The sequence below is a fragment of the Pelodiscus sinensis genome, chromosome 1 (assembly GCF_049634645.1).
Source record: "Pelodiscus sinensis isolate JC-2024 chromosome 1, ASM4963464v1, whole genome shotgun sequence".
Lineage (NCBI taxonomy): Eukaryota > Metazoa > Chordata > Testudines > Trionychidae > Pelodiscus > Pelodiscus sinensis.
This window is the reverse complement of record NC_134711.1, coordinates 209,757,090-209,769,225: the sequence shown is the minus strand read 5'-3', so window position 1 is coordinate 209,769,225 and position 12,136 is coordinate 209,757,090. Positions and strand designations below refer to the sequence as shown.

The 12,136-nt window shown below is 44.2% G+C and overlaps 1 protein-coding gene across 3 annotated transcripts in view; it reads left to right on the top strand.

Annotated features, from left to right (window-relative positions):
- RAI2 (retinoic acid induced 2) overlaps positions 1–12,136 on the top strand; it is a 71,001-nt gene that overhangs the window by 48,586 nt on the left and 10,279 nt on the right. Inside the window, exon 1 of one of the 3 annotated variants that reach the window (XM_014568630.3) lies at positions 6,834–6,892. The exons of the other annotated variants lie outside the window; for them this stretch is intronic. The gene's annotated coding sequence lies outside the window, so the exon portion shown is untranslated. Of the gene's footprint in view, positions 1–6,833; positions 6,893–12,136 lie in introns of those variants that run through there. 3 annotated transcript variants of the gene reach the window in all.

The window sequence follows — 12,136 nt, the reverse complement described above, 5'->3', positions numbered from 1 at the left end:
TTGACTTAAATCCAGAGTGGGTATGAGAATAGTTGGAGTTTATAAAACTGTGGCTCTCGATCTAAACTGAATTCAGGATTTGCTGATTCTAAGCATCCATGACTTCAAGTAAAGTACATTAAAAAATCAGATAGTTTTACCAGCCTCAAGGAGAACTACAAAGCAAATAGAGTTTAAAGAAAGTCAGCTGAATATTTTTGAAGTTATTCACACTTGGGTTTTATCTTCACTAGGAAAAAAAGGTTTGTTTTTAACTCTAGTTAGCTAACTCTCCTTAAAATCCTAATCAAGGTAAGGCAACTGATATCCCAGTGTTCACAGGAATTAGCAAATTGAGTCTGCCTGGCTTCTGCGAACGTCAATGGGACTTTTCATAGTTGAGAGGATCTGCACTAATGGATCCAGGACCAAGGGGTTAGATTAGTGTACATATAAAAAATATTCCATAATACATCGTTTGGGTAGATGATAATAAAGGGACTGCTAGAGTTGTTGAGCCTACAGTAATGTAGTTATTTAATATTTAATTGAGTTGAAATTTGTAGCCAAATACCTGAATTGGGACTTGCTTGAATATAGGCAGCTTTTCTCCTTTAATGCCACTAAGTCTTATACAAAGGGCATGTGTAACCCATGCCTACTTGATGTGGTGTTCTGTCCTTCTCTGCAGGCACCTAGACTATCTATCTCAGGCATGTCAAACTCAAAGCTTACTGAGGACCGCACAAACGAAAACGGATTGCTTTCAGGGTCCACCTAGGGTTCCCAGATGGTTTGTCAGGCGCAAAAAAAGGGGAGGGGCAGAAGGCATCAATACCGGTCACGAGGCAACCCTATGTACTTTGTTGGAAAGTTATAGTTATTTATTATTATAGATTGTTTTAGTATATTTTATAATATTAAAATAATTTGATGTCAAGTATCAGAGGGGTAGCCGTGTTAGTCTGAATCTGCAAAAGCGGCGAGGAGTCCTGTGGCACCTTATAGACTACCCGAAGTGTTGGAGCATAAGCTTTCGTGGGCAAAGACCCACATGCGTGACATGCATCTGACGAAGTGGGTCTTTGCCCACGAAAGCTTATGCTCCAACACTTCATTTAGTCTATAAGGTGCCACAGGACTCCTCGCTGCTTTTAATAATTTGATGTGTAAAATTATTTGCTAATATTAAATAATTTTTAAAATAATTTTACACAATTTTTAATTTAAATATAAAATGTAAGGTACTTTTAAAAAATTTTTGTATATGATAGATAACTTGTATTGTTGAAATAAAAACAAGTATAGACCATGGTTAATCAAATAGAACAGGGTTCTGTGAAAATTTCAGATACTTTGTAAGTTTGAGATTTTGTATAGAGATATAATTATTCATGTAATTGCAAAAAAATTGACATATTTAGTGATACAAAATTAATATACATTTTGTGATTTTATTTGGGAATAAAGAAATAAAAACCAAAATATTAACAAAATAACCCCTTCTTCTCCCCCAGAGCCAGGCACTCCCATACCCCCATTCTAACCCAATCGCCCTCAACTCCCCCAGAGCCAAGGCCCCCCAACCTAATGTCTCTCTCATCCCCCAGAACCAGGCACTCCCAGCTCCCCCCAACCTAATGCCTCCCTCCTCCCCCAGAGCCAGCCCTCCCCCCCAACCTAATGCCTTCCCCCTCCCCCAGAGCCAGGCACTCCCAGCCCTTCCAACCTAATGCCTCCTCCCTTGCCCATAGCCAGTCCCTGCCAACCTAATGCCTCCTCCCTCACTCAGCCTCCCCGCCCCCCACCTAATACCTGGGTCCTGGAGTCGATGTTGCCACCTGAGGCACTGGGGTGGCATGAGCACAGTGGCCAGCTGTGAGCGCCTGCTGGAGTGCCCAGCATGAAGCACCCAGCCGGCCATGAGCACGTGCACAGAGCAGCCTAGCCGGCCTTGAGCAGGCACTCGGCCATGTGTTCCAAGCGACCAGTGGGCTTCACTTCATTCTTTTATAAAAATGTTCTGGGGGCCGCAAAAAATTTTGATTGGGTTTGACATGCCTGATCTATCTAGAGATTAAGTGAATGCTTATGAAGTAGATGCTCATGCAGTATTCACTATGCTTATGCAGTAGTCGCTCATACACTAAACTTCAGCGGTCCTGTGTTCAATCCTCCTGCCAATACCTGGTTGCTGGTGCTATAATTGCACACACCTAACCACTGCCTATCCCACTATTCTCTCCTCTCCCCCACACCTGAGCATACAGCGGATTTAGTTACATGGAAACAAACTTTTGTTTTTATTTGACATTATGAAAAATCAAATGAATTCAGCAAAAGCATTACAGAATAATCAGTGAAAATGGATCAGGAGAAATTAGCAAACTGAATACTTTGCTGAATATAAACATCAACCACGGAACTAATAATACTTTGAAGTCATTATTTTAGTGACATAAAACTTTGAAATCTTTTATAAGAACTAAGATGCTTTAAGTCAGTTTCACAAAACTCTAGATTGTGATAAAATACTTGTCTTTTATTCTGAAGTTGTTTTTTTTTAATCACATTTTAATTAGTGTCCTTTTTTCTGATGTTATCATTGGGATATCAATTGCTGAGAAAACAAAATGCATGCTTTTAAAAATGATTTTAAAATAATCTTATTCTCATTTATTTTTTTAGCTTTGTGTTCTCGAAACAGCTCATTTTTCTGTGCTCTCTTGGAGATTAGTGGTCTGAATAAAAATGATACTAAGCAATCAGCCAATGGGGAGACTTTAATTACAAATGGGAAAAACACTTTAAAAATTTTCCCATAGGAAAATCATGCAGCTTAGATTACAATTCTAAGAAGAATTTTGGTGGTATTATTGTTCCATAAGCTTCCTAAGATCTCATAACAAAACAAGTGAACACATTTTGTGTGTGTGAAAGTAGTGGAAATCAAAGCTTATCTAATGTCAAGAACTATTTTTTTTTTTGGTCTGACACAGGAGAGTCCCCTAACATGCAATAGATTTTTGGAATATGATTTTTCTTCCGAATTTGTCTCTATGATGCTTGTTCCATTTTTCTTACTAGGTCTTCTAAATTGAATAGAATCCTTTTAGTGTTTGAATGAAAGTAACAATTCCAAACTCACACTGTGTCTGAGACAAAGCAAAATATTTATTCCTGTAAAAATAATTTACTTACTTACTGAGTTGCATCTGTGGATAAAAGGTCTTAGAGATGTCCCTGCAAATTCAAACTTCTAAGATTCTAAATGGGATCAAGTTATCCTCAAGATTAGCATACATGAAATTAGAGTGGTAACTGCATTGAACACCTGGGTGAGCTACTGATGTTAAATTTAGATTAATTAACTAAATCGAATAGTCGATGGGATTTCCATTGACTATTTGATTAGTCTATAAGGGGGCTCCAGCTTTGAACTATAGCAAGAGTCCTACCAGGAAGCCCTGCGGGGAGTGCAGGACCAGCATGGTGCTTCAGCCCAGTGGGGCTCTTGTACATTTCAAAAGCAGTACATGGAAAAAGACATAAAAGGAAGGTTGATTTCCATGGATTCAATGCACAACCAACCTATGGAACTTCTTGCCAGAGGATGTTGTGAAGACCAGGACTTCAACTGGGTTCAAAAAAGAACTAGAAAAATTAATGGAAAATAAGTTCATAAATGCATAAACAAGGATGGGCAGGAATGGTGTCCCTAGCCTTTGTTTGTCAGAGGCTGGAAATGGGTGATGGGTGGGACCACTTGACTACCTGTTCTATTCATTCCCTCTGGGGCACCTGGCATTGACCACTGTCAGAAGACAGGCTATTGGGCTAGGTGGACATGTGCTCTGACTCAGTATGGCTGTTCTTATGTCTGCATAATTGCTCTGGGAAATTTTTCAAAATCAGCTGCTCCATTTCACTGTTTGAAATCAGAATCTGAACAAGAAGACTGTTGACAAGTTCTGAATCACTCTGCTATGTTGAAAGAACCTGACAAAATGTATGCAGCTCATGACTCAGCAGTAATTACACTCTGCATTTATTTTCTACCTTCCTGAGGGTATGTCTACACTACCCCGCTAGTTCGAACTAGTGGGGTAATGTAGGCATACCGCACTTGCAAATGAAGCCCGGGATTTGAATTTCCCGGGCTTCATTTGCATAAACTGGGCGCCGCCATTTTTAAATCCCTGCTCGTTCGAACCCCGTGCCGCGCGGCTACACGCGGCACGAACTAGGTAGTTCGGACTAGGCTTCCAAGTCCGAACTACCGTTACTCCTCATTCCACGAGATGAGAGATATGAGGGAACCTGAACCTTAGGGAGTAGGAAGAGGAATCTCCTATAATTTCCAATTTGGCATGTTTTTATAGTGCCTGTTTGTATATAGGAAACTAGGACCCTCATTTGACTATTTCACCCAGTTATCAGAATATCGTAAGTAAATGGAGCTGAGATGGAAAGAATGCACCTGGAAAAACAGCAGCATATGCAATCCCAATTATAATTTTGGTGTATACCACAGTTTCCTTTGTAAACACAGTTGTTGGGTGTTTTTTAAATTGGCTATAAAAATTCACTACAGGTTGAAAATTGTCAGATAAATGTTCTGTTCCTAACTCAGTACACAGCGTCCACTTCATTTACTTTGCCTTTGGGAACAGAGACCAATATCTCTGTTGTACAGCAAATCTTTAAAAAAAGACAAAGAATTTAATTGATTGGGTTGATCTGTTATTGTGGGTTTTTTACTTTAAAAATAATTTCTCCTCTTCCTCAAAATGTATCACTGCCTATACACCGGGGTTCCCAAACTTTTTGACACGGGGACCAGTAAATCCATTCACGAACTTTTGGAGGACCGGTAACATTCATTTGCATATTTGCATATTCATTAATCAAATGATGAATATTCAAATAAGTTTTTTCTGGTCCTCCCAAAGCCCCCAGTGCCAGCTTTAGCAAAGCTTTTGATATGGTCACCCACAATATTCTTGCCAGCAAGTTAAGGAATATGGATTGGATAAATGGACTGTAAGACAGACAGAAAGCTGGTTAGACCAGGGTTTCCCAAACTTTTTACTTTAGTTGGAACCCTTTTTTTTCCAATACTGCTTTTTGCAGCCCAAAAATATAAACACATAAAAAACAAACTGAGAAAATACCAGACATATAACATGTCTGGTATTTTCTCATTAGGTAAGTTGTATTATTACTAGATGTATCAGTTTGTAGTTTCGAACTGCCTGGCTGGTAAATGTGCTCAGGCTGCACGAGTGTGTCTGCCAGCCAGACAGTTCGCAACTACTTGAGGGGTGTGTGTGTGGGGACAATAGAATCCCGGGCCGGACTAACTCATGGTTTTTTTGGGGGGGTGGAGGAGGGACCAGGGGCAGCGTCCCAAGATCTACATATAGCTGGGTCAGTCCCACTCCCCGCAGGCCGATTCATTCCTCCCCCCTGCTCCCCCTGCTGCGCCTCTGGCCAGCCCCACTTCCCCCAACCCCCTCCCGGGCAGCCAGGTCCCCCCGCTTCTCCTCCCAATCTCCCTTGGCCAGCCCCGCTGCCCACATCCAGCCCTCCGTCTGGTGGCCGCTTCTTCTCCCCATCTTCCCCGGCCAGCTCCCTGCCCCCAACCTCGCATCCCCCGGCAGCCCTCCTTCCACCAGCCCCCCAATCTCCCCAGCCTGCCCCGATTCCCTCGTCCAGTGCTGCTTCCGGTGGCCAGCTCTCCCCTTCTCCTCACCCCAGAATTCTCTGGCACCTGCACCTTCCCTTAGCCCTGCACCATCCTGGTGCCTCCCCCTTCCCCTGCCCCTGCCCCCTTTGCCCTCTCTTTCCCTGATACCCACCCCCTCAGCACTCTCTGCCCCATTCCCCTCCTGTCCCTCTGTGTCCTCACACATGACTTGCTCCATCCCCACTTCTCTCATGCCCACCCCTTCTTTCAAGCCTTCTCCCAGCACCTCCTCCTCCAGCCCCCAATGCCCTTCCCCTCTTCTTTCGTCTCCTCTCCCAGCATCACCCTGTTCCCCCTCCCACTGACACCTCCCCTCCTACCCTTTCCCTCATTGTCTGCACTTGGCCCCCTGCCATTTGTCTCTCTCTCCTGCACCCTGTCCCTTGGTGCCTTCCCCTCCCCCCGCCCAAGGCCCTTCTCCTTCCACTCCTCCCCCTCCGCGCAAGCCCGCCTCCGCCCAAGCCCATTCCCTACCTTCTGCCTTCCACATTGCGGGGCCGGAGACTTTCAAAATCCCGGGCCGTGACGTCATGTCACGCCCGAGCGTCCTCCCCGCCCACGTGCAACGCCGCACATGGGCAGCAGCAGGCGGTGAGGAGGAGCCGCGTTTGGCGGGGATGCTCTGGGAGTGGGGCAGGGCGGGGTGGGGGAGAGACCCAGCTCCACATATCGGTGGAGCAGGGCCCCCGGCTCTGTAACTTGCCGGCACTTCCGGGTTCGGGGGCGCGGGGCCCGAATCGGCCTAAGGCTGGCACTGCCGGCAGCCACCAGGCATGCTGAGGCCCAGTATTTTTTTCCCACGGCCCGATACCAGGCCCATAGTTTGGGAAACGCTGCTATACACTCTTGGCATGCCATTAAACTACTATGTAATGTATAAAAATACATAATAATAAACTCAAAAATGTGCATATTATTGGTCTGTGAAGTAGTCAAATTTTTTAACTTTCTAAATCAAAGTATTTTAAAAGGTGAAATATGAAGGTTTAAAGTCTCTAATGCTTCTCAGTTCTTCATGCATAAATAATGGAAACATATTTGTAATCAATATAATATCGATAATATGCAATTTTGTGCTGCTGTAATGATTTCTCTCCTTGCAATCCTCCTTTGCAGTTAATAGCCTTCATATGGGAGCCTCGACAGATCCATAATGCAACACATGTAAGTGAGGTTGAGAAGTCCTTATTAAAGAAATATTTGGTGCATGGCCTGCATCTAGGATGTCTGCTATTATCCAGTACCACCCTACCCCAAAAATTGTATTTCTACATGGGCTTTTCATGGTATTCATAGAATGTTCCATAACTGTTCTGTAGAAAGTATAATAGTACACCAGGGATCAAGGCAAAATCTGCTTAAAGGACAGTGAATGTGACATGTTAGTAAGAGAGGTGGAGGGAAATGTAATTTGGTGCAGCTCACACACACTGTAGGGGCAGAAAGGAAAAAATACAGCAGAGACGTGTAACATGCTGGCTGCTTTCCCTTCACAGTTCTTCCTCCTGCCCTCTCACTGAGTGATGTACACCAGTTGATAGTCCTCCCCAGTGACCGTGGTGACTACATCTTTTAATCAGAAAGGGGTTAGGAGCCAGAATTTTAAAATTCAGGTGCCTAGGCACTAGGGATGTGAAATGTTAACCGGTGGGGGCTGGAGCAGCTCTCTACCTGCCACAAGCAGAGGGCTGCTCCAGCCCCGTGGATGACCGGAGCAACCCCTGTCCAGGGTGGGCACAGGTATACTGCAGGCAGAGGCAGCTTTGGATGACTGGAACAGCCCTTGCCTGCAACGGGCCCAGGCTGACCATGCACAGGGCTGGGCTGGAGCAGCCCCTGTCTGCGGTGGGGGGAAGGGCGATCCCTCTTTCATCGGTTAACCAGTTAAATTGGTTAACCAGTTAAATGGGATTTTACATCCCTACTAGGCATTTAAATGAGTGGGAAGTTGAAGAGGCAAGCACATCTGAATGTGGGCCAGTTTATTAGGTGCCTAATGTTAGGCAACCACACGTATGACTATAGTTCACTTAAATCTTTACAGGTTCTTTTACCTTTAAATTATGTCAATGACAACATGATAAACTCCTTCTTTCTGCTGCGTTATTAATGAATCAACCACAAAATTCCAGGTTGGAAGATGACATGTCCTCTCTCTTGGTGTATAATAAATGGGAAATGACTTGGTAGAAAAATGTCAAAATTTGAGGTCCCTTTGTCTCCTGAGGCCCTGACCAAATGGTGCCCCCCCTCCCCCCGCCCCCTCCCTCCACAGGACAGGTCACTAGATACCTCTCTCCATTCTGGAAACTGACTGTATTCTTTGTTCCCAGTCTTTTAACCCGTTTTGACATGCCTTGATCTTTCCATTTTGTTGTTGTGTTGTGGGGTAACACCTGGTTTTAAACCTGGGCCACACAGTACAAGCAGAAGAGGCAGTCCTGCCCCCAAAGAGCTTAACCATTACAATTGACACTGTGCAGACTGATTGCTGGGCCTATGTAGAGCCCCATTGGTATGCCCACTCACTCTCGGTTGCAAAATCCAGGCCTAGGATTCTAAGCAAAACACTTGACAGCAGGGCACTCTGTAAATTTATTCTGTAAAGTGCCTAGCACATTCAGATGTTGTATACATAATTAATAACACGATAAGGGGCAAAATGGGGCACTTAATGGTTTTAGAGAGACAGAAATTCTGTGATTCCACCTTGTGGCACGTGAGTGCTGACAGAATTAAGCACCATTCTTTTAAATGGGATTTCCATGTAGTTAACATATAGTTTCCAATAAAAATAACATACATCATTGCATGGTCATATGCACTTAACTCCTGTCTATCACCATCCCAGGGGGAACCTACCAGTATTTTATACTAGGTCTATTTTCAGTGCTGTGAGGTTTGTTTCACATTAAAACAAACCAAAAGAAATTAAATATTAAACCAGCGAGTGAAATCAATTCAGCTTCTGGGCATTGAAGCTTGGTAGATGGAAGGAGGAAATTTAAAAATTTCACTCACTTATATTAAGTTGCAACTTCTCAATGTGTACATTTAATTGCCTGTAACATGAACACTGAAAAATGATTCTATGAAATTAAATCTTAAGAGTCATTTAATGAGACAGAGATTGTGGGTGAATGGTAATATCTTTTATTGGACCAACTTCTGTTAGTGAAAGATGACAAGCTTTTGAGCTATTCAGCTATTCTTCAGATACCTGGGAAAGGTATTTAGAGTGTCACAATTAAATACAAGTTGGAAAAGATTGTTAAGCATAAGAAGTTAAAATATATTGCATAGACCTCTCAGGGTGAGGTGGGCAACAAACAACTCTGCTGTGATAAGAACCAAGAAGGATTAGAGGATTATAGATTGTTGTAATGAGACACAAAGCCAGTACTCTATGAAGTCTATGATTTTTAGTGTCTAGCAAAGTTATGAATTTAAGCTCCTACACTCATCTTTCGAAGGTGTTGTTCGGGTTTCCTTTGAGGCTGAGGACTGAGAGGTCAAATACAGAGTGATTGTTTTGGGAAGAGTGTTTGCCCAGAAGTGATAGGGGTTTTTTTTAATCGGTGTATAATTTCTCTGTGGGAGTTCATTTAAGAGCAATAACAATCCATTTTCACCCACACAGTTGTTGGGGGCATTTGATGCACTGAATGGGGTATACCAGACATGCTGTGATAGGCACATATAGGACCCATGGATCTTGAGAGGAGTGTTGTGTGGAGTATTGATCACTGTAGCCATAAAAATATGTCCACTGGTTTTGCATCTGTTATGATGACAGGGTCTGTGTGGCTTTCAATTGGTGAGTCCTAGTCTATAGTGAGCTTGTAAAGATGAGCAGTTGTTTGAAGGCCAAAAGAGGAGATCTGTGAAGGATTTTTTTTTCAATCCCCATCCGATATGGGTTGGAATTGTTTGGTTGGAACTCACAGGAATATCTTCAATATGTGATGATAGGTGACAAGTAGGGGTGTACAGACAGTGATGTGTGTGCACGCACATACGTGTGTGCTTTTCTCCATGTTGAATCAGGTTCTCTGATATTTGGGTGGCCTATTCTATGATGTGATCTACTTCTCTGATAGCGTCCCTGTTTGGTGTAGGTGATTTTAAAGGTTTCAAGGTGTTTATGGAGGACTTTTTCCTGAGTAACATAATTCAAGTTATTTGAAGGCCTGGGTGTAGATAACAGATTTCTTGGTGTGTGGGGGGTGGATCCGTGATGGTAAGTGTAGTGATCTGTGAGTTTCTTCTTCATTAGAAGTCCGTAGGGTTCCATTACTGAAGTTAATCATGGGCTGTGTCTACATTGGCACCCCTTTCCAGAAAAGGGATGCTAATGTAGACTTCGGAATAGCAAAATCCGTGGGGGATTTAAATATCCCCTGTGGCATTTGCATTTACATGGCTGCCGCTTTTTTCCAGCTTGGGGATAAGCCGGAGAAAAGCGCCAGTCTAGACGTGATTCTCCAGAAAATAAGCCCTTTTCCGGAGGATCTCTTTCAAGTAGGAATAAGAGATCCTCCGGAAAGGGGCTTATTTTCCGGAGAATCACGTCTAGACTGGCGCTTTTCTCCGGCTTATCCCCAAGCCGGAAAAAAGCGGCAGCCATGTAAATGCAAATGCCGCTGGGGATATTTAAATCCCCCGCGGATTTTGCTATTCCGAAGTCTACATTAGCATCCCTTTTCCAGAAAGAGGTGCCAATGCAGACACAGCCATGATGTCTAGAAAACTGATGCTAGTGTGGAAACATTGTGAAGAGTTTCATGGATGGGTGGTAGCTGTTGAAATTTTAATGGAAATTTTATAAGGGAGTCTAGTTCATCTGTTGAGAGGAGGAAAGTATCATCAGTGTATTTTAGACATATCATTGGTCTTGTGATGCATTTTTACAGATTTTTTTTTCCTAGAGATGGGCCATGAAGAGATTGGTTGTCTATTATCATTTAAATATTTGAGACAGAAGGCAAGGCCATCATTGTGAGGGATATTTGTGTATAGAGAAGTGACATTCATGGTGACCAGGATGGTATTCTGAGGTAGATAGTTAATGTTACAGAGTTTCTGGAGGACATCAGTTGTGTCCTGGAGAGAGCTGGCCCTTTTGTGTGATGAACTATTTTGTGTGAGTCCAAATAGTCCTTCAGTATGAATGCCATGGCCAGATATGATGGGTCTATCTGGGTTCCCTTTTCTGTGTATCCTGGGAAATATGTAGAAGGTTCCTGGATAGGTTTATAGGGGATGTGGTTGTAGAGTTTCACTTGGAATGTTTGGGGGAAGGATTTCATGGTATCTTTACATTCTTATGTGAATTGTGGAGTGGGGTCTTCTTTGAGTTCTTAGATGTGGGAGAGAGTTGTCCATTAGCCTAGTTGACACAGTCATCATGATTAAGGATTATGATAATGTCTCTTTGTTTGCTGTTTGATCTGTAGCTGGTGGTTGAATTTCAGGGACTATGTATCTTTGGTGGAGGTGAAGAATTGATGGTGGATGTGAGGTTATTAAGGTTTTCATTGTCAATTATTTTTTGCCTGAAGCAATCAGTGTAATGATCAACTGAGTGATTGTTGTCAGTTGTGGGTGTCCAGTCAGGATTTTTTTTATGACTGTTGGTGGGAATGTCGTCATTGGGGATGGTGTAATCCAATTTTTTGTGGTAGAGTTGGAGAAAAAAATTCTTCTAGTCCTCCACATTAGCATAGTGTCAGGTTCTCTGATGTGGGAGAAGCTTAGTCCCTTGGGATATGTCTACACCCGTGGTCCCCAACCCGGTGCCCGCGGGCGCCATGGCACCCGCCGGGCCCTTTCCGTGCGCCCGCGGAGCAATCTGGGCTGGCCCCGCCCCCAGGTGTGCGGCAGGTGCCAGCCCCGGGCGCATGGCCGGTCCGGGCCCCGGGTGCCCTTGCCAGCCCCGGCCCTGGGGGCACCGCGCATGCCCGCACCGGCCCCAGCCGCGTGGAACCTGGGCAGCCCCTGCCGGGGATTGCAGCACATGCTGCTGCTGGTCTCGGGCGTGCGGCGCATGCTTGTCCCCGCCCCAGTCACGTGACCGGTGAGCGGCCCTGCCCCCTTACGCACAGCGCGTGAGCGGCCCCGCCCCCAAGCGCCCGGCAGCTCCAAAAGGTTGGGGACCACTGGTCTACACTGCAGCACTAATTCGGACTAACTTAGTTCGAATTAGTTAGTTCGAACTAAGCTAATTCGAATTAGCGCATCTAGACTTAAAAACTAGTTCGAATTAGCGTTTTGCTAATTCGAACTAGCATGTCCACACTGAGTGGACCCTGAACTGAGATTAAGGATGGCTGGAAGCAGTGCGGGCAGGGCATCAGATTAGGACTTAGAGCGTGGAGCTGCTGTCTCAGCCTAGCCGAGGGCTGTGCT